Below are 23698 nucleotides of genomic sequence, written 5' to 3' on the forward strand. Positions count from 1 at the left end.
GGAAATGTCATCCTCACTCTTTCTGTCTTTCTATCTCTGTGATCTCTGACAATGATTTCCTCATCTTTATCACTTGAGTCTGAGTCTGAAGAGCTTACAGGGGTCTCTATCACTCTCACCCTTTTGCTCATTCTTCTACTCATCTATTTTTTTTAGCTATAAAAAGAGCTACAGCTGTAGTGTCCTGCAAAGATGTACATGCGTATACTGTCATAACATATACTGTATGGACATATCCTGTTTTAGCATCTCTTCCAGTTTGAAGCTAAAAGTAATCATTCTCATTACTATACATGAACTACTCCATATCGTCCAACCCCCCACCCCCATTTCCAATCAGTCAGTGTATTTCAGGGGACACAAACATTTCAAAAGTTGCTTAATAACACCATGAATATCATAAAACCAGTTTTCCATCATCAGCATTTTAAGACAATGATCACTTATTCTTATGAGTTTAGATTATTATTATTATTATTACTTAACAGCTGCTCCCCTGGGTATGATGATTTTTCATCAGGCTGACTAAAAGATAACAGTAACCTGAGCCAAGTCACATGGCCTAGATACTTGTACCTGACAAAACCTTTGATAAATAATAACTTCATTGGGTGAAAATAAAAGGCCGCTTCCCAAGTCTCTTATGTGATTGTTATTACGTCCTCAGTCCTTAGTCAACCTGGAAGTAATTGTAGTCAACCTAGGATGTTACAAGTCTCTTATATCGGCTCTGAGGAGTGAGGAGGCTGTTGGAGGAGCCACGAGGACACAGGAGGCTGTCTTTTGCAGAGGTTTTAATGAACTTAAATGCCAGTTATCAGAAAACAGTTGATGATTGGACATGTTGGATAGGACAGGACATCTCATGTCATTTCTGAGAAAACGTACAAAGAAAAATCATCTGGACCCATTTCTGAATGACATTCAACTGAAAAAACGTACAAAGAAAAATCATCTGGACTTGTTTTTAGATAGAAGATGTTTCACCTCAACACAGGAGGGCCAACCCTCTGGACCAGAGTCAGCAGTCCACCTCCACCTGAAGGACAAAGGGCCTTCTTTCGAGGACAGTGAAGTCCAGATCCTCCCCAGAGAACATTGCTGGTTTGAGAGAGGAGTCAAGGAAGCTATTTTTGTCCAAATTGAACACCCCTCTCTAAATAGGGGTGGTGGACTAAGACACAACTTGTCATCCATCTACAACTCTGTTTTGAAATCTCTGCCCAAACATTCCCACCCTAATTCATACCAGGACAATAGGCATCGGTCCACATGTGAGGGTTCAAAGACAGGTAACAACACTCATCGATATCGGACTATAACAACTCAGTCGTTAGGGGACATTGTTGGCCACTACCGAGGGGGATAAATACCTCCTGCTCACCACCAGTTGGACAGAACTGATGAAGCCTCTTGGATGAGAGGTGGAACGTCTTCTACCTAAAACCAAGTCCAGGTGATTTTTTTTATTTCTACATTGTCTCATGTCATTGTGTTTCCCTGCGTCATCTCTCCTCACATTTTCCTTTCATCTTGCGTGTGTGCGACTAAGATGTAAGGAAAAGGCACACGCAGGGGAAATGTGGACCCATATCAGACTTGTGAAACACCCTAGGTCATAAAACCTGCCCCCTCCATGTTGCAGGATGGGACATGAGCCAAACTAAGAATTCAATGTACAAATCAAATGCATTTTTCCTAAAGTTGCCTTCTGTCATTTTAGGTGTATTATCACACTGATTTGTGTACAAGCGGTCATTGTTCTCATAAGTTTGTTTTTATGTGATTATATATAAAGAGATGAATGCTTTGACAACTTTGATTCATGTTTTTCTGAAATTAGCATTATCAGCTGATGAAGATCGACATATGCTCATGTGCCGCCCGCGTTTCCCCACTCTTTCTGCTACGTAACATGCCTGCATGGCCAAATAAAACACAGCTACTCTGAAAGCTTTGTTCAACGGAACTGGTCAATTAGAATTGATCATGTTAAAGATTATGTCACATGATCACACTAAACTGTAAAATGATATCTAAACACAGGTTTGTATGAAGACAAGTAATTTTGAGAAAATAATTGAGTAGATAATTATGATGAAATCAGTGTAACGTCTTCCCCAGCTGCTGCAGATGCTCTCTTGAACAGTGGGGAACACGGGGAACATATGTCTCATACACGGTGGTAGAATTTAAACTGCAAGGCTTTCCCTGCCACCAGCTAAAATAAATGGTCATGTTTTTATCCACTCAGGTGTGAAATTGCTCCTGTATTTGGTGGATCGGTGCAGGTTAATGTACTCTCTGAGGTCCTACTTCCTATCTCTTTGCGCCTCCCTGGCTAGTGTGAGCAGTCTGTACCCTACCTGTTGTAGTGGTTCCACAGCAGCCACTCTGGTGATAACAAAAGATTTGTGAGAGTGCTTGTGTGCAGGAATGTGCTCAAACGTGGAAACATGGCCACAAACTGCTCTGATGGATCTGCCCAAATGGCCGTAACTCCTCGGTGGTCATGCTGGCTCATTTAGTGGCTTTCCCAAATGAGGACAAGACTGGCGTTTTTCCTCCCACAGTCAAAATGATAGAAGTGGCCATTTAATAGCCGGGTGTTTTAGGGGACAAGGGGCCCGGAGCCATTAAAATAGCAGTGCACCTGCCCATTCTGCGGTGCTCACATCTCACTCTTCTGTGCACTCAAGTGCCCGGGTTGGACTCGTTTGATGGCCAGTTTCATCTGATCACACTGTTTTGGATCCTCTTTTATCCATAAATAATGTAGTCATCGGCAGAGTTTCCAGCACTAGGGAGTTGCTCAGCCCTACAAAGCATGTCACCCCAGTCTATAACTGATTTATGGATGACACTCTCTCTCTTTCTCTCTGCTCTCTGTGTTTGTCTCTCTCTGAGGGAGAGGATTGCATGTTTCAGGTGGACACACTGTTGACTTTCTCTCAGGCCTCACACATCAGAAATCCCTTCACACCTCCCACATTACATTCAATCATGAGATCACTAACAGCCTCAGAGGACTGAAGCACAAAGGCCACTTCTAATAGTCAGCTTCTACTATAAGAGTAAATGAAAACAAGCGTTGACTCTCTTGCCTTGTATTTACTGCACACATTGGCCCAGTAACACTTTCTTTCTCTCTCTCTCACTCTCATTAGCAATGCTTGGTTGCGTGTCTTACCCAGTGTACTGTAAATGCTTTCAATAGCAATCTGGGAGGGCTGAGAGTGTTGAGATTTCCATTCTGTTGCACATTTCTCTCTGCTGGTCTCCAGGGAGAGTCTGGGATTGCCAGAGCTCCCCAGAGGTTGGACACCAAGCCCCAGGCAGTGTGAACAGATTAAGTCCAAGATATAAATTCAGATTTCTTCACTTATTTGTTTTCTACTAGTCCATACTGTTGTTTGTGTGCCATGGGGCATGGTGGGCGTTTGTTTTTTGCTATCTTACATCACATCTTAAGTAATTGTCAATAGGTGTGTTCTCATTACTGAGTTCCCATTCAGTGCGGTGTGAAGTTTAGAGAAATGCGATGTTATATAATTTTGAAGTGTGGCTGAGATTGTTCTTCTCGCACTGGCACCACTTCACATAAATATGCAAATGATGCATGACGTGCTGAGTTGACACGGCTGCTCAAAGTTGCAGTTTTTCTCTGTCATGTAACTTGTGGTTAGCACCTGGCAAATGTGAAACACCACAGTACATTTTATTCCTTCGCATGGCCAATGCTTGTATTCCAGCGTAGTCTGGTTCTTAAACTATGCATAAGGCAAAAAACTGTGTGAATATGACATCGAAAAAGCAGAATATATCCTTTAATCTTTTCTCTTCATTGAAGCATCCACTTGACATGGACCATTTGTGGCTTTGTTGTTAGGATTAGAGGCAGGATTCTTTCTAACGAAATGTGACATCTTAAGTAAGAAATGAAAAATGAATGTGGGAAAAAATAGAATAACTTGAAGTTGTGTGTTTGTATCAGCAAGTATGGATTAATTCAGTTGCTATTTTACTCACTGCCAGCTCACACATTATTGTCAGAAAGGAAATTAGAATATTATCCCACAACAACTGAATGGGACTGAATTCCCAGTGTGCCACGCAGTATGGCCAGACTAGATGTCTTTAATCTCCTGACATTTCTCCTGCTAGTAACATGGTTTCTTTCCTCTGGAGCATATCTCTGGGAGAATACTGCTGCATACTACAAACTGATAAATTCTTCTGTTGAGGATTTGAAGACACGCCTGGCTAAATGGCTGCCAATAAACAAGACTCTGTGGAACTACATCACCCTCGCAGTCAGCCTGTTGCTGTCACGCTTCTTGAAGACAGGTACGAATCAGTGTAGCATTTGCTTCCCCACAGAGCTGAATAGGAAAACTACTGAAAAGAAACTAGTGTAAATGCTAGAGCTGCTTTGTATCTGTGGATGAAATGTGGCATGCACTGCTGAAACATTTTGGGCTCACAAGTGGTTTTATGTTTAGTTTTTTTTCCCACTAAAGTACATGAGGCACAAAGACTAAAGGCATGAGATCTGATAAATAATATATCCTATTTTGACATGTCCATGTGCGCTGGCGGCAGATTGCATTTTCTTTCAAGGAGGCTTAGACATGCCCGCACCCATTCACCTCGACTTTGAGGTTTGTAGCACTAAACTCTACAGACACTGCTAATGGCTATTGACACACAGCACCTAATATATGAATCAGTGCAAAATATATCATCCCTGAAGCTGCAATTTAAGGCAAGCAGGTTTACAAACAGGAAAACAATTTCTTCATGCGTAAAAATTATAAAATGACAAACTAAGGTTTTGGTGCAATGCCAAGTCTCACCAAAATAATGTAGACACATAAATGGCTAACCACAAATTTTGAAATGTTGTAATAAAAGGTACCAAACAAAATTGGAAACTCTGTTAAAATTATTAGTGTTAAGTTATAATCCTATTACAGCCATAGTTTCTACAGCTACATGGGATTTTATTACCTTAGTTTTCTGTTTTAAGAAATGACACAGGCAACAAAGGAAACTGAGAAACACAAAACAATTTGCAAATACTGCTGGACAAAGGCAACATCCACTGACCAGCTTCATCTGGTCTAGCAGTATAATGAGAACCCAACCTCCAGCCAACACTGTCACCAGGCAGAGGAATGTAAACCTGCCAGGGGGTACTAAAACACTGAGTGTGACTTGTTTTATTTACAAGATCCAGCTACTGCAATAATATATTATTTTATTGTATCTCATAAACAGACTGCTACTGACTGCTGCATTATCTTTTATGTGCATAATACAATACAAAAAAATGCAGATTTATTATTTAAAGGCATTTTTCTTCATTTGTTAAATATTGTGATTTTTTTTATATTCCTAGTAACAGAAACAAAAAATGAATCTCTTCAGGGGCAAAATTAATGTTAATCACTTTGGCTCCCTCTCCTATCTTTAAAATGCCCACAGTTCATAGCAGAAAAGGAAGGAAAGCTTAAAAACACAGCACAGCTTATACACAGAAATGGAAGAAAATGAACTTCAAACATGTCAAAATGTTTACTTCTAGTGTTGCCACTGCAGCCTGTTATGATCAACCTCATGGTGATGATGATTATCGTGATGATGAGCAGCTGTAGTGCTAGCAGCAGCAATGGTCATGCTTCCAGCCATAACATGAAAATTGCAGGAAATTTCCCTCTGCTGCTGCAAATGGACTGAGCTGACAAACAGTCTGGTGCTATCAACCAGCATATTAATACAAAAGATTAAAATGGAGGAATTTTTGCTGGTGCAACAAAAATATCAAAGAAACAAGAGAGAGCGGGAAGGATGTAATAGCTGCTGGATAAATTGTGCTTAATAGTGTAAAAACCTTTAAAATTAATTGAGCAGCCAAATGTTACTTCATCCTTTTCATGCCTGCTTGCAGCAATAGAGAATCCTCTTGCAGATAGAAATGGCTTTGTCCTTTGTCTCAGAGCCTGGCCAATGTGTGGCCAGCATATTCATCACGTTATTCGTTTTTATTAGGTGCCAGATAATGTTGCAGAATGCGCTCGTCCTGGTTACGTGATTCTGCAGAGGTGGTAGCTTATGTTAGACAATAAATGGCACGCTGCAGCATTTTACAGTGCTCATGTTAAACACCAACAATCAGTAATCGCACAGCAATCAGCAGCTATTAACTGGATGTGGATTTGCATAAAGAGCAGATAATTTACATGATCAGACTATACCAGAATTCATCATTGATGGCAGGAGGTTCTGGCCCGTTTGCACAATGTGCTGTTTAAGCAATTCAAAGACATGCACGACAGAACTTTTTTAAGTGGCAATGTAGGAAATTTGACCCTAATGCACAATGGAAGCTAATGAGAAAACAATCTGGGAGGTTAGGTTTTTTACATTTTTTTATTATTTATTAGTTTTTTTTATTTCCAGGAGCAGTTTTGGGTCATAAAAGCTTCTCTTCAGTGATCAATTTCTTTGCTGGACAGTAGATGCGGGTCGATATGAAACTTGGGCCACTGTATCTATGTGTTTTGAGATGGTCAGCTGACCCAGTATTCAGCCAGAGCTTCGTGCTTCATAGAGCCTCTCTGCAATCTATTTCACTGTAGCACCCAGGAAATTAGGGATGGGAGGGAGATATGGTAGCACTGATATGTTTCATCTTTGCTCAGAAGGCTGTCTTTCTCATACACTCAAAAAGCTAGTGCCTGGCAGCCAGTGTCCTGCAAAAAGGAGCTATGAATCCTTGCAAAGCCATTGGGGTTTTATGGGCTATTCTATGGCAGGCAACAATTATTCCGTTGTAATGAATGCATGCACAGCTGTGGTGTGGCGTATGACCATCTTCCAGATTATGAAGACATCTGATGCCAATGGCAAAAATTTCAATCTCTCTAAAAATGGCTGTACACACTGCTGTCATTATGGCTCTGCTGCAGTCATTACAGTGCTTTTTATAATATCTGAGTCTTGTATGTTTTAAAAGCTACAAATGGCCTGAAATTACATCAGTTAAAAAATATTAATTTCTGTTGAAACATCTTATAGACACAGAGTCATAAAAATGATATGTTCATCAAAGATAAGACAGAAATTGAAGTGCTATGCAGTGTCTACAACCACATCAAATATACATGTTCTGTCCCCAGAGGCTCCAGGGTTCACCCTCTTCTATCTAAACTCAATGAGTGGGTTACACAGATCCACCCTAAGAAATCATATCGGTTTAAATTGAGGAATGATCTAATTTTTTCTGCAGGGAGTGCTGAGGGGCAGGAAAGGATGGGAAAACACTGATCCTACAAAATGCAATTTTATGACTCCTCCTGTCACATCAAATTGCTTTGTCAATTTAGTGCTAACAATGATGCCTTTGGGCCTCTTCATGGGGACATGGTGTGTACATGTACCAGCCCTGGCTGCCTGTACCACTGGAGCATGCGAGAGTCCACTTCATGTCTCTTACAATATACAATCAGTTCAAAAGGCCATGCATGGGCAAAAGGCCACTTGGTGCATTTCTGAACTGAACAGGTATTTAATTAATAACTGAGTATGCCTGAATACATTCAGTTTCTTGAATTAAAGTGTTTACAATACTTCAGTAACTTGGATCCACAACCAGTGAGGGTTTTCTTTTTGCTGTGCTCATCTGGGGATCTGTCACTGCAGTGTGTTGTCTATGAGAATGGTGAGAATATTGTATAGCAGCTGCCAGGCTACACTTTCCTGAATCAGTTGCATCACTAAGCAAATTTAATACAGTGCTGATATTAAAGTTGTTACCAGGAAACTAATTATAGCCAACTAATCCACCCATTGTGTCCAGGCAGTATGGAAATGATCACTAAGCTGCTGTAGATATGTGTAAAAGCAGCAGCTAGTTTTTGTATGTATGATCTCAGCTATAACTTAACTGCCAGACAATCAATTTTACAGTAGTTTTGACAGAGGGGGGATTTTTTTCTGTTGATGCAGAAATTTCCTGTTTCCAACTCATATTTCTACTGACTGTGATAGAGTATCTTCACACTAAAACTGAGAAAATGCTGTACATGAGATACTTGTTTTTTGTATTTGCTTTTGAATTTTCTGCTGATGGACACTATTGTCCCACAGTGTTGTTCACAAAGGAAAAGGAGGTGCTCACTCGGGTCTAAACAAGAGAATTACTGGATTTTGTTTGGGGCAAATAAAAGAACTTCTCTCGCAATGAACACTATAGAATGGGACCTGGATCAATAGATAGCAAATTACATCTACAGTCTCTTTATTCCACCAACCCAGAACAAAAAGTAATGGTACAGTAACATATCTCACCCTTTGTGATGAAATAAGTCGCAAAGCATTGTCTCGGTTGCTCTTGGATCTGTTTCTCCTTTTCTGCCATCTCAGTGCGCTTTATGTTGCTGCTACATAATATGGGAAGTGAATAGGATGTGCTGCTCCTCGTGGCCAGAGCCAATTAACGTGATAAAGGTGGTTACTGTACTTGTCTAAACCTGTGGTAGTGTGATTTCCAGTAATGGCTGGATCTGCCTAAGCTACAGACTTCATGTAACAAACTGCCTCCACAGGATTCAGCAGCAGATGCTGAATAGAGTATAGTCCTAATACCCAGAACAGAGTTAGCATTTTTACACTTCCGGCTCTCTCTCCCTGAAGTAAGTGGATTTTTTTGAATGGGTATTTGGTTTATACTGTTTACTTGCCCCTTGCATGGGGGATATGCACATACACACTGAGAGCTGATGTACCTGAGTCAAATTCCTTGTGTGTCCAACACACCTGGCCAATAAAGTGGATTCTGATTCTGATATGCTTGAAATAAGGTCTGTGGTTAACACAAGGGCAATACATTTTCATGTTTTGTTCTATGATATAAAATACATCAGTAAATACCCCACTCCTGTTTTGTTTAATGCCTTTACATATCTTAAAAAAGTTGTTTGCTAACAAGCAGCTAAATGAGACTGTATAGGCTGTCTGGGATTTTACACGGCATCACACTGAACACAGAAACTGATCTACTCTCTAGTCTGCCTTTACAGCCTCATTATGTTTAAACTCACACACTTGCAAACTTCTGACTAAGTGATCCAGCCATGGTCGCTAGCTAGATCAGGTCACGCTAAGAGGAAAGACATTTGAAGAACAGGTAAGCGCTAGAAATCAAATTACAAGTTGGAAGTTGTGGTGGTGATGCTGAAGTCATGGGATCATGTAGTTTGTTTATAACCCGACAATAGCTTTGTACATGTGATGATCATGTTTGGGCTTCAACAATCATAAAAGTGGTGTTTACCATTTGGCTTTCTGTCGAGCGAACCAGGTTGATGCTAACTTCTGAGTTTGCCTACAAAACAACAGCCTCCCTATGGCACACTGTAGATTTCCATCTAATCTTCACTGTGACATTTAAACTGTTTGTGATCAATATTCCAGGTTAACATTACTTGTTATTTGTATGTTTGTATATTGGTTGGAGCTCAACGAATTTAAAGGAAGCTTTCAGTACACAGGAAAAATAATCTGCTTAGAAATGGTGGCAAAGAAGTGTCAGCCTTCATCTTCTCTGTGCTCTGCGGAGGTGTCTGTGGCCCTGACAACAACATTACATGCTCACCAGGCAAGGTGTATGATGTCCCTGCCACTACCTCCTCCTCCCCTAAGCACACACACACACACACACACACACAGAGTACATACTCTACCATGGAAAGGCTTATCCTCACAAGTGTTATCTATACTGAAGGCCTTGGAGAATCTAATCATCAGAACTCTGTGTGGAAACCTGAGTGCAGCTTATTCTGCTGAGCTGTACTCCACAACACTCCTCTGCACCCAGGCCACGTGGCACACATACGGACATTAAATCCTCACTTCAAATAGATGATGCACGTCAAATAGAGAGCACAACATGCCGCTGCAGACACACACAGATAACATCGTATTGTCAGACCTTTTGTAAGAGAATCGCTGCTCTTGTGGCTCTGACTGTAAATGGGCTTCATGCTGATTGCCGCCTCACAGAGCACAGATTCTCCAGTGGGTGAGTATTCATACAGCAGCAGGAGGGGCCTCATATTCCCGCAGGACAGACGGAGCCTAGCCATGCCTACAGACTGGAGCCCTCTGGGAGGCAGAGATGCTGAGAGACCTCTCAGGGGAGGATTGTAGAGGGAGGCACATCCCCTACAGACGTTGTTTTTGTGTTTGTGATTTTATTTTGATCTCCTTTACGGAGGACGATACTTGAATGTGGTCTCTTTCTGTGCCTCTGTCCTCAGTGGAATGAGACTGAGGCATGATGTCTGCATGCTAAATCTGTTGCTCTTTGGTGATGGTGACATTTGAGCTGCTAATTATTATGTTCTCTCATGCAGTGTTCCTCTGCTGGCTACAAATCTCTTTGAACATCTCAGGTCAGGACCAGGCCTTTTCTGAAACTAAGAAAACATTTGAAACTATTATGACTCACAATGCAGTCCAGTAATCCTGAATATCTTATTAGCTGCCCATTGTAGCAACAGATATAATTAGGAAACTTATATTTTAAATTTTCACTTTATGTTTTTTAAGCTTGATCCTAAAAGTGTTACATTTTAATTTAGATATAACACTTTTGTGCCAGAAATTAAGTTTTCTTTATCTTTTAACCTGACTGTGCTCAACCCTACAGCTGAATAAAACTCATAAGAGAAATTCTGATAGTGCAGGTAGTAATATATCCAACAGAAAGTCCTTGTTCGCTGTCACTTCTTATTTTGCCTGCCATGCAGGCAAAGAAAGCACTAGGAGAGAAGTGTACATGTAAATGACCCCTGTCCTCCAGAGAGCTCTTAACCTTCAGAAACGTTTGTGGTCATGTCAAAGGAAGAGGAGACAGGTCTGTGTTATCCAGCTGTAAAAATGTTTCTACCGCAGCTTTAACAGGGTGCATATAAAACTAGCTGTATTGACAGGGGCACAGTCAGATCCTCGCCTGCCTCTGGAGCGGCATCTTTAATCACTGACATCCCTCTGTTTTCAATTGTTCATCTTTTTCAGAGCAGTTTCTGTTTGCACTAGTTTGACCTGGCGTTGCTGTCTGGCCACAGGAAATCACTGTTCCTGTAGCCCTACCATGCAGTTCCCACTGGGACATATGCGCCTCATTCAAATGTAAGAGGATTTTTTATTTCATCTTCAAAGAATGGTAATTTGATATTCCAATTTCACAGGCATGTTTCACTGCATGCTACTCAGGGCTTGCTTCAAAATACCTTATATGAAACAACTAACTACAGAGACCGTATTTATTTATTATCTCAGACACTTCATTTACTGTAGGTGCAGAGAGTAGTGAGGTGTGTGCGGCACAAATTCAGCCCATGCAGTCCTCCTAGCATTCTCATTAACTACATAGAGCTCTCCCTTTGTGCTCATTATGTTGAGCAATAGCAAGAATTCTTTCAGATCTTCAGGATTAGGACAATGTGACACAGCCAGGAGAATGAGAGACACTGAGGTCCCTTCATAAATGGGCTGATGTATCTTCCCTCTGCTTTTTCAGAGGGATTGCTTTTAACAACAGAGCTTATTGAGGATTTGAAGATGTAATTTAAGATACAGTTAAAGCTCATCTTTATTTACAGTTCCCTTTTAATTAATGGCTTATTTTTCAGTGTGAAATAAAATCAGAAAAACAGAATATTCAGTATCATTTCAAGCAATGTCACAAGTAAATGTTACATTTTAAAGCAGTATACACTGAGGGAGGTAGAAATGGACTTTTTACAGCAACGATAATGAAAATTACAATATAGTTAAATTAAACTGGGAAGGACATGAAAGACTGACTCCAGCGCTTTGATGGATTCATGCTGTCTGCAGGATTTGTCCCAGAATGCTTCACCTCCTTGATGTACTGTATGTCAGGACTGTAGATGTGAGCTTTTTGAGCAGAGCTCAGAAATGTGGGCGGAAATTTTCCTTCAAACTCCCATTTCAACCTGAACCCTAGCTTCTGGGATTGGCCAGTAAATTTTCATCTTGGTTGCTGCCAGTTTGCACATAAATTTATGTCTGTGGGGTTGGATCTTGTCCCTCCACTGTGTGTGTTTGGAGGAACATTATGACATCGTAGTCTCTCATATGCACAACTTTGGTTTCCATTTAAACCTTGCGGTAAGATCGCAGGACTCTAATGGTGTGGATATTGGCTACTTAATTGATTAGGCTTTGGATTTTAATGCTTTCCTGGAAGATTGGACGTTTTATTGTCAGTTAGCCCCCTTAACCAAATAGGGAAGAATCGAGTGCCAACATTTCTCTTTATCTGACCTACATTGCACATTACCCATGGGCCAATTTTAATTTCACAGTTTGCTAGGCCCTTTCGTGTAATTTATAAAATGGCACTATCTAATACACTTACATACTGTACACTGGCAAGAACCAATAAAATATCAGTTAACTTGTTTCGAAATGATCCATCCCAGTTTACAACCTCAGATTTTAATGCAAACTGTTTCGCTCTTATTGCGCACTTTAATTCAAATCCTACACGTCCGGGGACTCAGTTACTGCTGTGAAAAAAAATAACTGAGATGGTACATCAAAGTGTTTAATTATGTATTACTTATTCAATAGGATGCTGGCTAGTAGATATTAAAGCTCACTGGGGTCCTGTAAACTGTAATGTGGCTTTAAATTACATGTCTAATGACACACACTTTTCACTGAAAAGTGATTTAAGGATGGGTCATAAGTCGCAGGGGGTTGAGAGATATGATTTAATAACTCATTTGTTTTCGAACACCTCCCCATCAAGTTAAGTATTTTATAGGCAGCAGTGAAATTAAACCCTGGTCACAGCCTGAAAGAGTAATCAACTAACTAGTGGTCCACTAGGGAGCTGTCTGCTGGCTCACCCATGTGTTTCATTGTGTTCTCTTACTACATTTAGATTATATGTGTTATTCATTTACCTTCAGTTTACTAAAGAGTTTGTAATAGGAATCTATATGTTATTTTTGTGGTCAGCTCATGCATTAAAATGAATACAGGAGGATAAGGTGGGAAATCAAAACAGCACACTTGTCAAAACTTCCATAATAACTGGGACTCTCAAAGCATACATTAATCACTGAAATGCGCAGCTTTTCTAAAATAATGATGTGAATGTGTGATAATGCAGCAGAACATTTTGTACATGTCATTGGACTGAATGCATTTCATTTTACGTTTTAGCAGATGCGTTGATTCCCCATGTACCCCGCACATCTTTCTACAGTAAGCCTTCACAGAGGACATTTTGACACGGTATCGCAGTAGGAAAAGCAGAGGTGGAAATTATATGATTCACTTATTGATAAGTGAGGGCTGAATTCCATTTAGTGATTTTAGTTTCAGGGTCCTAGTATTGTGCATGTTGCCTGCTCTTGTCATACTCTGACAAGCCAAATGTCTGCTGTGAAAGAGGCTCATCTATAAAGTTCCACGTGTTAAAAGATTACACAGTCACCAATATTCACAGGAAAACTAAATTAAGAGTAACATTTTGCTTTTTCCAATTCAAAGATGAAATTGCATTTCAATTTGCAGTTCTACCAATTTCACGTGGGATATGTTCATTTACCATCAAACTGACAGTTGGATCATTAATGGACATAAAACAGAAGTGTATCTCGCTAGGCCACACCCGGATTGAGAAGTCTTCAGTACTTTAAACAGTCATGAGGAAGTATTGAAATATTTTACTGCAGTAGGAATAGCAGTACTTAATAATAAAAACACAAAAATACACCAGTATAAGTCAAAGTGCTGCATTTATAATTTTACTTTAGTACAAAAGTAAAAAACATAAAAAAAACTACTACCGGTATATAATACTCATTTGGTGCCTATTATTATATAATGCATTTCTCTGTAAGCAGCATTTTAATGCTTTGGCTGATTAAAGTGAAGATAATTTACCTTTTATAATATGATGAGTAGTTCACTCTAAACAAAAGCATTATTTTAGAAGCTGAACAAATGTTCTCTGTGTACTTTGATCTTCAAACTGTTGCTGTCAAGTAAATGTTATAATATTATAGTAGTAAAAAAGTAAAATATTTCCCAATCAAATGTAGCACAGCAGAAATCTAAAATAGCAGAAAATTTAAATTCTCAAGTAAAGTGCAAGTGCCTCTATATGGTGACGTCTTTTCTAGGCAGTGGCGGAACACTGACGCAAATGCATGCCCGCTCTACAGGCGTAAGGAGACCTCCCAGAGGCTTGTGTTTCTTGTCATCTCTCTAAAACAGGGGTCTTCAATTAAAATTCCAGGAGGTCCAGTAAAGTAGACTATTACATGTCAACATTTTCATAGTGCTTTCAACAGGTTCTTTTTCTCAGCTATACAGACACATTTAGTTATAAAATGAAAACTCCTGACAAAGAAATTTTCTCTCACTCTCTACCAAAAGTCTTTCAGGTCCCTGTGAGTCAGATGCTTCCCTTTTAGTAATGCGTGCATGTTTTCAAAAAGGCCAATAAGTTCTTCTTCTTTTTTTTTTTTTAATTTAATTTATTTTTGGTAAAACTGAGATATGACTGATACTAACTCTGAGTCTTTTCATTGTTTCAAAGTGCAGGACAAAGACCTTTGGTAAGGCAGCTTTTAGTTTTTATTCTCCAAACTGTACAAATAGTCAGAGGATCCAAGACCTGCTCAAACCGTTTTCTTCTTTGTCTGTTGTCTTTTTGATTTGGCTTTTGATTTGAACTTTTTACTGTCGTTCTTTATTCAATATTATTATCATCAGACATTTTGTTATTATATCCCATTTATCTAGTTTTATTTCATGCTAATTCCATTGTAGGTGTTTTTTTTATTTGCAAATGTATTCATTTTTATTATTGTTATCCTTTTATCCCTTATTGCCATATTACCTCTGCCAAGGGCTGGGGTTATTTTTTCACTGGTGTTTGTTTGTTAGTTAGCATAACTCAAAGTAACGAATGGATTTGGATGAAATGTTTTGGAGAGGTAGGGTATAGGCCACGACACAATTGATTAGGTTTTGGTGCTGATCCGTATCATCATTTGGATACAGGAATATTTTAAATGATTATTCATCATTCTGAAGTGCTGCAAAGACTGTGCTGACTGTGTGTGATCCCCCTTGTGGTCACAGTGCGCAGCTGCACTGCTGAGGACACGAGCACATACAGAGACAAATCCCTGGGTTAGTGATGGCTGCCCATTCATTGTCAATGGAAACTGAGTGCTGTCACTCAGTTCACCCCACTGTGTGAGATGCAGACTGAAGGAGCCCAGTGAGGCGACAGCCCACAGGTGGGGAAAGATCTACCCTATGCAGCAACAGCTGGGTGAGAGCCTGATGGCAGAGATTTTGAGCCAGGCTCAAAGCTGTTATCACTTGTATCTGTCAGACTTGTATTATGCCATTTTATTAGGTTTTGACCACACGAGCACATACAGAGGCAAATCCCTGGGTTAGTGATGGCTGCCCATTCATTGTCAATGGAAACTGAGTGCTGTCACTCAGTTCACCCCACTGTGTGAGATGCAGACTGAAGGAGCCCAGTGAGGCGACAGCCCACAGGTGGGGAAAGATCTACCCTATGCAGCAACAGCTGGGTGAGAGCCTGATGGCAGAGATTTTGAGCCAGGCTCAAAGCTGTTATCACTTGTATCTGTCAGACTTGTATTATGCCATTTTATTAGGTTTTGACTTTTTTTCAGGTGACAAAGAATATATGGTTAATATATGCCAATAATGCCAATTTAGAATTTGTTTTCTGATATGTATGAGTGCTTGTTATCTGACCAAGCTAGCTTTATCAGCACACAGCTACATCTTGTTCAGAGCACAGTAGTCTGTCAGCGAGCATGCCGGTGTTCCAGCTGCACATTATAGTCTTCACTGCTTTGCCTGTGGTCCATTCACTTAAGTCCACAGTTTACCTCTAAAACAATGAGGGAATGTCCTGTCATGTCTATTATTTTTCTTGAGTGCTTGCTCATGGGGGGATTAGTTGGGTTTTTCTTATATTACTGTAAAGTCTAGACCTTACCCTTTCTGTTATGAATTGGTGCTATAGCCTACAAATAAAACTGAACTAGTAGAACTGAATAACTTTCCAAATAAAATCTGAATCTGAATCAGAATCAGAATCGGACACACGAAGAATTTGACTCTGGTACATCGGCTCTCAGTGTGTATGTACATATTCCCATGCAAGGGGCAAGTAAACAGTAAACTAACATAAGGCTGTGTAATGTAACAAAATAAGCAGTATAAACAGGCAGCAAACAATGCACACAGACAAATACAGATCTGTATAATCTGTACAATGTATATTTATAGGTATTGCACTCAGGGTTATTGTCTGGTCATACTGTCGTGGGTCAAGTGTTCATCTTTGTGCCTGGTTGTCTTGACGTACAGTGACCTGTAACGCCGTCCAGAGGGGAGGAGTTTGAACAGATTGTGTCCGGGGTGTGAGGGGTCTGCAGTGATCCTCTCCGCCCTCCTTTTGATCTGTGAGGTGTACAGGTCCTCCATGGAGGGCAGGCTCACACCAATGACTTTTTCTGCAGTCCTGACTGTCCGCTGGAGTCTGCACTTGTCCTGTTTGGTTGCTGAGCCAAACCAGACAGTGATGGAGGTGCAGAGAACAGACTTGATTATTCCTCTGTAGAACTATATCAGCAAACGTCCTGGGGCAGGTCGAGCTTCCTGAGCTGGCGCAGGAAGTACATCCTCTGCTGTGCCTTCTTGGTGATGGTCCTGATGTTGGACGTCCACTTAATAATAATATCAGCATCATTCCAAATACCAGCAGTAGGTTTTCATGGTTACACAGTCATATTATGAGGGTCAAACTATCATGGGAATATTGCTTTTATGGCATTATGATGAAACTGAGTTACCCTTAGCGGAGCTTGGACTCTCTGAGGGTTGTGTAGTTGTTATCTGTCCAAATAGAAACCTCTTCAGGTCCAGATCTGTACAGGAGTCCACCATTTCAGTACCCCTGCTCTAAAATGGCACAAGGCTGTGACATCAGATCATGTAAAGAGGGGAGTCACTATTCTAGCCCTCTTCCCAAATCATCCCAGCAAGTCCTGCTAACAATGTACAGTAGCAGCTCCCCGTGATCTCCTTGTCCATGAACATCCACCCAGAATGTTATCCTTTAATATGGTGACAGAAGATGTAGACAATGTTGCAATTAGCAGGATGAAGTCACATTGACCCTGTTCCAGCCAAGCTTTTTAAAGCCAGATTCCAGCCTCTCTCAGGAAACAACCATTATAATAAAGTGTTCTCTGAGTTCAGGCCTCCCCCACAAAGCTTGCCAAAGCTTTAAAACTTCTGCTTAAGAAATAGTAGCACTTACAGTAGCACTTTCTTAATCCTCCTCCTCTTGATAAACTCTTAGAAATTAGTTTTAAACCAACTATATATTTATCTGAGTAGCTAAATGACACATCATCATTACTATTCCACAGCCATATTTTTAAAACTGTTCCTGATGTTTCCTGCTCTAGTACTGGTGAGGCTGCCCTTTGTTGAACCATAAGATGCAACTATCTCAAATGTTATTTCACAACATAAAGTGGTGAGATAAAATTGTTTTATTAACTCAAGTTGGACGTTTCTGTAACATACCAGGCAACATATAAACTTTTGCTTTGCTCTTTAAATATGAAAATGTATCTGATCAGAACATATGGACCAAGAAGTCATTGATTAAATTCATGAATAATTTAGAAATTAAATACAATTGTCACAATGCAGAAACATATTTGATTGTAGGTCTTTCTCTGTGGTCTGTTGTAAATGGTAGTACATCTGAATTGTCATCCCCTTCTGGTGGAGGATCTGGGCGACCCTGTAGTTTCAGGGTGTGAAAACTGCTGTTGCAGTGTTGACAATGCAGCATCCGATTAAAACTAATTATTTCATCACAATGTTACAACTGGTCATTTCTGTCAGCAAGAACTTGTCTTGCTGGTGGTACTTGTTCATATTCATTAACATGTGCCTAGGGATGGGCGATACCAACATTTTTCCTGTCGATTCAATACCATTAGTTTATGGTACTTTTTCCATCGATACCGATACTTTTTGCACCTTAAAGGAAATTTACTTCCATTAATAACATTCTACAAATAAAACAGTTTGTCAGTATTTTCTGATATATATAGTACAAGCATATGAACCTTTACGTTTGTCAACTAAATGAAAAAGTGGTAAACATGGCTTCATCCAAGATTCACATAGCTGAGTTGCATATTTGGGGTAGTTTAATGGTTCGTTCAATTTTTAAATCACTTATAACACATTAACTGTCACCTGTACCTGGATATTCTTTGCCTTTCATGAAACTCTCCTGCAATGTCTTCTGACGGACAGCAGGTGGTGCAGGAGATTTTGAGGCGTGCTGGTTGTCTTCATGGCGATCTGAAAAAAAAACTTCTTCAGAACTGATGAAGCCTCTTGGATGAAGAGGTGAAACGTCTTCGACCTAAAAATCTAGTCCAGCTGATTTTTCTAAGTTTCTTCATGGCGATGTTCAGCCTCTTTAAGTGTCAGGGTGTGTTGTCTTTAAATGCTTAAAGAGGTTGCTAGTGTTGCTGCTATGTGGCACCACTTTATTGCAGACAGAGCACATGGCATTACCTTTGGTCATGGGTGAAAAATAGAACCACACTTCACTTCTTTTTTTCTCTCGGCCATTCACGTTGCGGCTGACTGAGCTCACTCTGTGCAGCAAAGGATTGAGGCAGTACTTGACTGAGGCTGCTCAGTAAGCCTTCGGCTCTGACACCTGATTGGCTGCCATAATCATGTGACATGGAAGACCATCTAAAATACGCTCAGGCTGGTTTTCACATATAAATTTAATACCTAAAACTCTCAGAAGTGAAAACAAATTGCACGTTTTGTATTAGCACAGTGGTATCGCGATACTTAAAAAAGTATCGACTCCAAAATATCGACCAACGGGTATTGAAGTATCGATACCAAAGTATCGATACGCCCATCCCTACATGTGCCTTCTCTGACAAAGAACATTAACCTGAAGTTAAACCTGACTGGTTTAATTTTAATCTCAAATTTAGATCTAATCATCTTCCAGGAAATCAATTTAGTTAATTCAGGACTAAGCTAAGTCTAAGACCATTTCAAACCATGACTGAGAAAGCTGGTTTTTGTTGATCTAGTTTAGAAGGCCATTGAAATCTAAGATTAGACTTTCTGGAAAACTGCCTGATGGAGTCATTGTCAAATATATACTTTTGTGTCTGTGTATACACCGATCAGACCTGCTGTTTTGGAGGTGCTCTAACCCAGTCATCTAGCCATCACAATTTGGCCAATGTCAGAGCCACTTCCATCCTTACCCTTAACCAGGTTTCCTGCTTCCAATGCATCAACTTCAAGAACTGACTGTTCACTTGGTGCCTGATATATCCCACACGCTGACGGGTGCCACCGTAGCAAGATAATCAATGTTATTCACTACCAATGGTTTTCATATCTGATCAGTGTTTGTGTCAAAGGTTTGTAAGCACACATACTATATATTATGGGACAGAGTGTAAGTGTTGGTGCAGAACTGTTTGAGGAATAGTTTTGTGCCTGATGTTTAAGATCCATCATGCTATACCAGGTCAGTTTGTCTTGTTAGAACGAAAGTGCTGCACTTTTCAGTATGTCACCATTACTATTGCATCCAATGCCCCTCTGGGACTTCAGTCTTTAGGTCTTTGATTATAGGCTGGCATAAATTTGGTGCTCCATGGTTCATAAGAATGAAATATTTTTGGCCTGTGTTGAATTTAATGTTTTTATTGAAGTAAAGTCCCTACAAAGATATTTCTCCCTCTCACTGTCTTGGTTTTGCACTCATGCCAGTGTCTCTAATAGTCATCATAAATTGTAGGCAGACACGACCCATTCCCTAAAATCTGCAATTTGATAGATGTAGTGTGGAAATAGCTGAAAGACAAACTGATCATGATTTGGCCTAGACAATGACTGTACAAACATTTCCAAGTGGGTCGTACAGATCACTTAATGCAACATGAATATGAAACCTTCTGTTGCTTATATTTTTAGGAGAGCCTTGGTAGTCGAGGTAGAAATGAGATGAGCTGCTTTGTGATGTTATAATAGGAATGCAAATGTATTGTTGTGGGCAGTCGTATTATATTTGCAGTATGGTCAGAGTCAGAAGGAAAATCCTTGGCATTGACTTGTCTGCTCCACTTTTCTCAAAGCTACAATTTGTTGTGCTACTCAATCAAATTAGCTTTGAATTCCAGTGATTATCAGATTAATTCATAATAGGAAACAGTTCTATGCAGGCCCTGATGCTTAATTTACTTTTACTTGTTACTTGCTGAGTGCTTAATCGTACACTATTTTATGTAGCCCATGTTAGCTTGCCATTGTAATTTAATGGCCAGCACGTTAAAAGTCCTCTGTGCTTTGAGAAACTACATTAAAATAAAAGTTCTGGATAGATTTATGTGCTTAGTGCAAATAATAAATCTAAAGCAGATATGTAATTCAATAAATCCAGATTACATTAAGAGAAATGCATCTTAGTGATTCAATATAGGGCTGATGAGGCTTGAATTATGAATGATGATTACAGTCTGCCTATGGCCATGACCACATGAGAACTGAAACTGAGAAGTGTTTTATTAAAACGTTCTGGCAGTTAATATACGTCACTTCTATATTAATCTGTGGTTAACATAACTATTAGGGCAGAGGAGCATTGTGGGGAAATGATGGCTCACTTTAAAAACTAAAAAGCCTGTGGAGGTCATCATCATCATAGTAGCAGCTGTTCTGTAGCAATTTTTTGTTGTAATCTCTTGTTGAGTGTAAATGAAAAGTAAAGTATCCTCCTTAAAAGTATCAGTGGAAAGTGATTTGCATTGTATTATTCGGACTGAAGTTAAGTGCATAATATGCTCTAATTACATGATGTTCTCCTGAGTGCATTTTGAATTTATGCATTCATTGTTTTCAAGTAGACAGGGAGAATGGGAAGAAAACATACATTTGCGTGTATAATTAAATATTTCAGAATGGCTTCAGAAAGTATTCACCCATTCCCTTTGGCACTTTATTGTGTTGTAGAATCAAGTTTAAATGTATACAATTCTCATGTTGCCAATCAAACTACACTCAGTAACCCATAATGACAAAGTGAAAATATGTTTTTAGTAATTCTTTCAAACTTGTTAAAAATCACAAGCTGAACTCTCTCATTTACAAAAGTAAACAGACCCGTAACTTCATACTTTACAGTGTTCAGCATGGCAGCAGTTACAGCTTTGAATCTTCTTGGGTAACAGACCATTCAGAGGGATTCCAAATGACGGGCCAGTGACAGATGCCATTTATTGTAATTGAAACCTGGCTTTGCAGCCCTGCACTCCTGCAGTGCATGACAGATTCAAAAAGCACCCACTACAGGGCTTTAAGTTGGAGAACGTTCAACTTTATGCAGACATCCTCTGATGCAATATGAGCAACAGCCAGGTGAGACCCAGTCACGGACTACTGCACTCTCTAAGTGAAAGAATTTTAAACCCGATGGAGGAAAACTTACCCTTGTGGTCTCTGGCTTCCCAGTTCTCTACGACATGTCTTTGAGTTACATTCCTGGGATATAAAAAATGTAGGCACAAATCGCTGACATGTATCCGCTGTACTATGCACAGGCACAGTGGATACATCAGAAAACAAGTTGGAGCAGAGAATGCAAATTATGTTCTCAATACAAAACAATCCCAGAACTACAGATTCACTGAAAGCCTGGTATAGCCAGCTACTTTGTATATGTATGTGTCAATGCACCGTAAATCTTTCAGTCAATCAGTTTTACACACCTGAGTTTGGACAGATTCTTTTGAACTCCTACAGATTGGATGGGAGGGAGGCATTTGTGAACCTTTGGGTCTCTCCACGTATGCTCTGTGTAGTTTTAAGCCTGGGCTTTGGCTGGGCCACTCAAGGGTAGTCACAGACCTGTCCTGGAGCTACTCCAGTGTTGTCTTGGCTGTAGGCTTCAGGTCATTGTCATGCTGGAAGGTGAACCATCAACCACGTCTCAGGTAACGCAGTCTGGAGGAGGTTTTCTTCTGTATTTGGCAGCATTCATTCCTCCCTCAGTTCTTACCAGTCTCCCTGTCCCTGCCACTGAGAAAAGCTGTCACCTGCCTTTTACTCAGCGTAACCACTTTACCATAAAGGCCTGATTGATGGAGTGCTGCTGAGATTTTCATCCTTCTGGCAGGTTCTCTGTCTTTACAGAGGATTTCTGAAGCTCTGTTAGACTGATCGTTGTATTCTTGGCCAGCCCCCCGTTCCCCAGCCGCTCAGTGTAGCTGGATGGCCATGTCTAGAATGAATCCTGGTGGTTCCATTTCACAATTACCGAGGCTATTGTGCTTCTGCGAACACATCATTGCCCTGATCTTTGCTTCACCAGTTTTTCACTTTGTCAGTGTTGTTGATTGATGGGCAAACAAGCCAATTTATCTGTTTAAAATAAAATAGTGTGCAACAAGTGGTCTGGGTACTTTCTGAATCCACTATATGTTTAAGCGCTCTCCTCCTGCCTGCTTGACAATCTGTATGTGTGCATTGTATACACAAAGGAACAGCTCTGTTTGTGTGTGTCACCCTGGTTAAGTAGCATTTGCAAATTAATTCTAAGCACCTGTTTAAACGCTAACCTGATGGACATGGTTGTTTATTGGTCATTGAGAAAGTACTTGAATTTCAATGATCTACCTTTGAGTGATCTATGGCCTTAATTGCCCTGATGTGGTAATCCTCATTTATTTGCTATGCTAAGCAGGTTAAAATAAATGGTGCTGTATTTTAAGAATAATTAGTCTGTCAGTGTATGTATTGTGTACAGGTGTGGGTGGGGGGCAGTATCTCTATAATGCTGCAATATCTGTAGCACGCAGTGAGTAAAAGGTTTACCGTCACATCGCACAAATGCGAAGTATGAAGAGATGTGCTTTTGTGTGTATATTGGCCAATGCATTGATAACACTGCATGGCATCAGTTGATGTGAACAAAATTCATTTTGCTGGATGTAAAACTCTCCTGGCAACTCATACTGTACCCTTTTGTCATGCCTGTTTGTGTGTGTGTGTGTGTGTGAGAAAGAGAAAGAGAGAGAGATGTGACTGTGCGTGCAGGAATATATTTTCTGTAAGTTAGGTGCTCACAGTTTTGGCCCCAATCCCGATCAGAGTTCTTTAATATTGAGTTTCTGCTGATATCGAGTCTCACCTGATACATAAATTTATCTAAAGACTACCCTCCGAAGCTGGCTGCTTTGGTGCTGCCTTTTCCTCCATCACCCATGAGAAGTCATTCTATTCTGTTATGTTTTACAACCCCAAATCAGAAAAGGTTGGGGCAGTATATAAAATCAAAATTAAGACTGAGTATAGTGATTTGTAAATCACCTGTGTCCTGTATCGCATTGGAAACATTACAGCAGCACATTATTTGATGTGATACCTCATCAATTTTATTCTTTGTTCAAAAGATTCACTTCAATTGCAACACCTTCCAAAAAATTACAATTGTTTGCTTTACTTACATGACCATGAT

The sequence above is a fragment of the Monopterus albus genome, unplaced genomic scaffold (assembly GCF_001952655.1).
Source record: "Monopterus albus unplaced genomic scaffold, M_albus_1.0 scaffold2.1, whole genome shotgun sequence".
Lineage (NCBI taxonomy): Eukaryota > Metazoa > Chordata > Actinopteri > Synbranchiformes > Synbranchidae > Monopterus > Monopterus albus.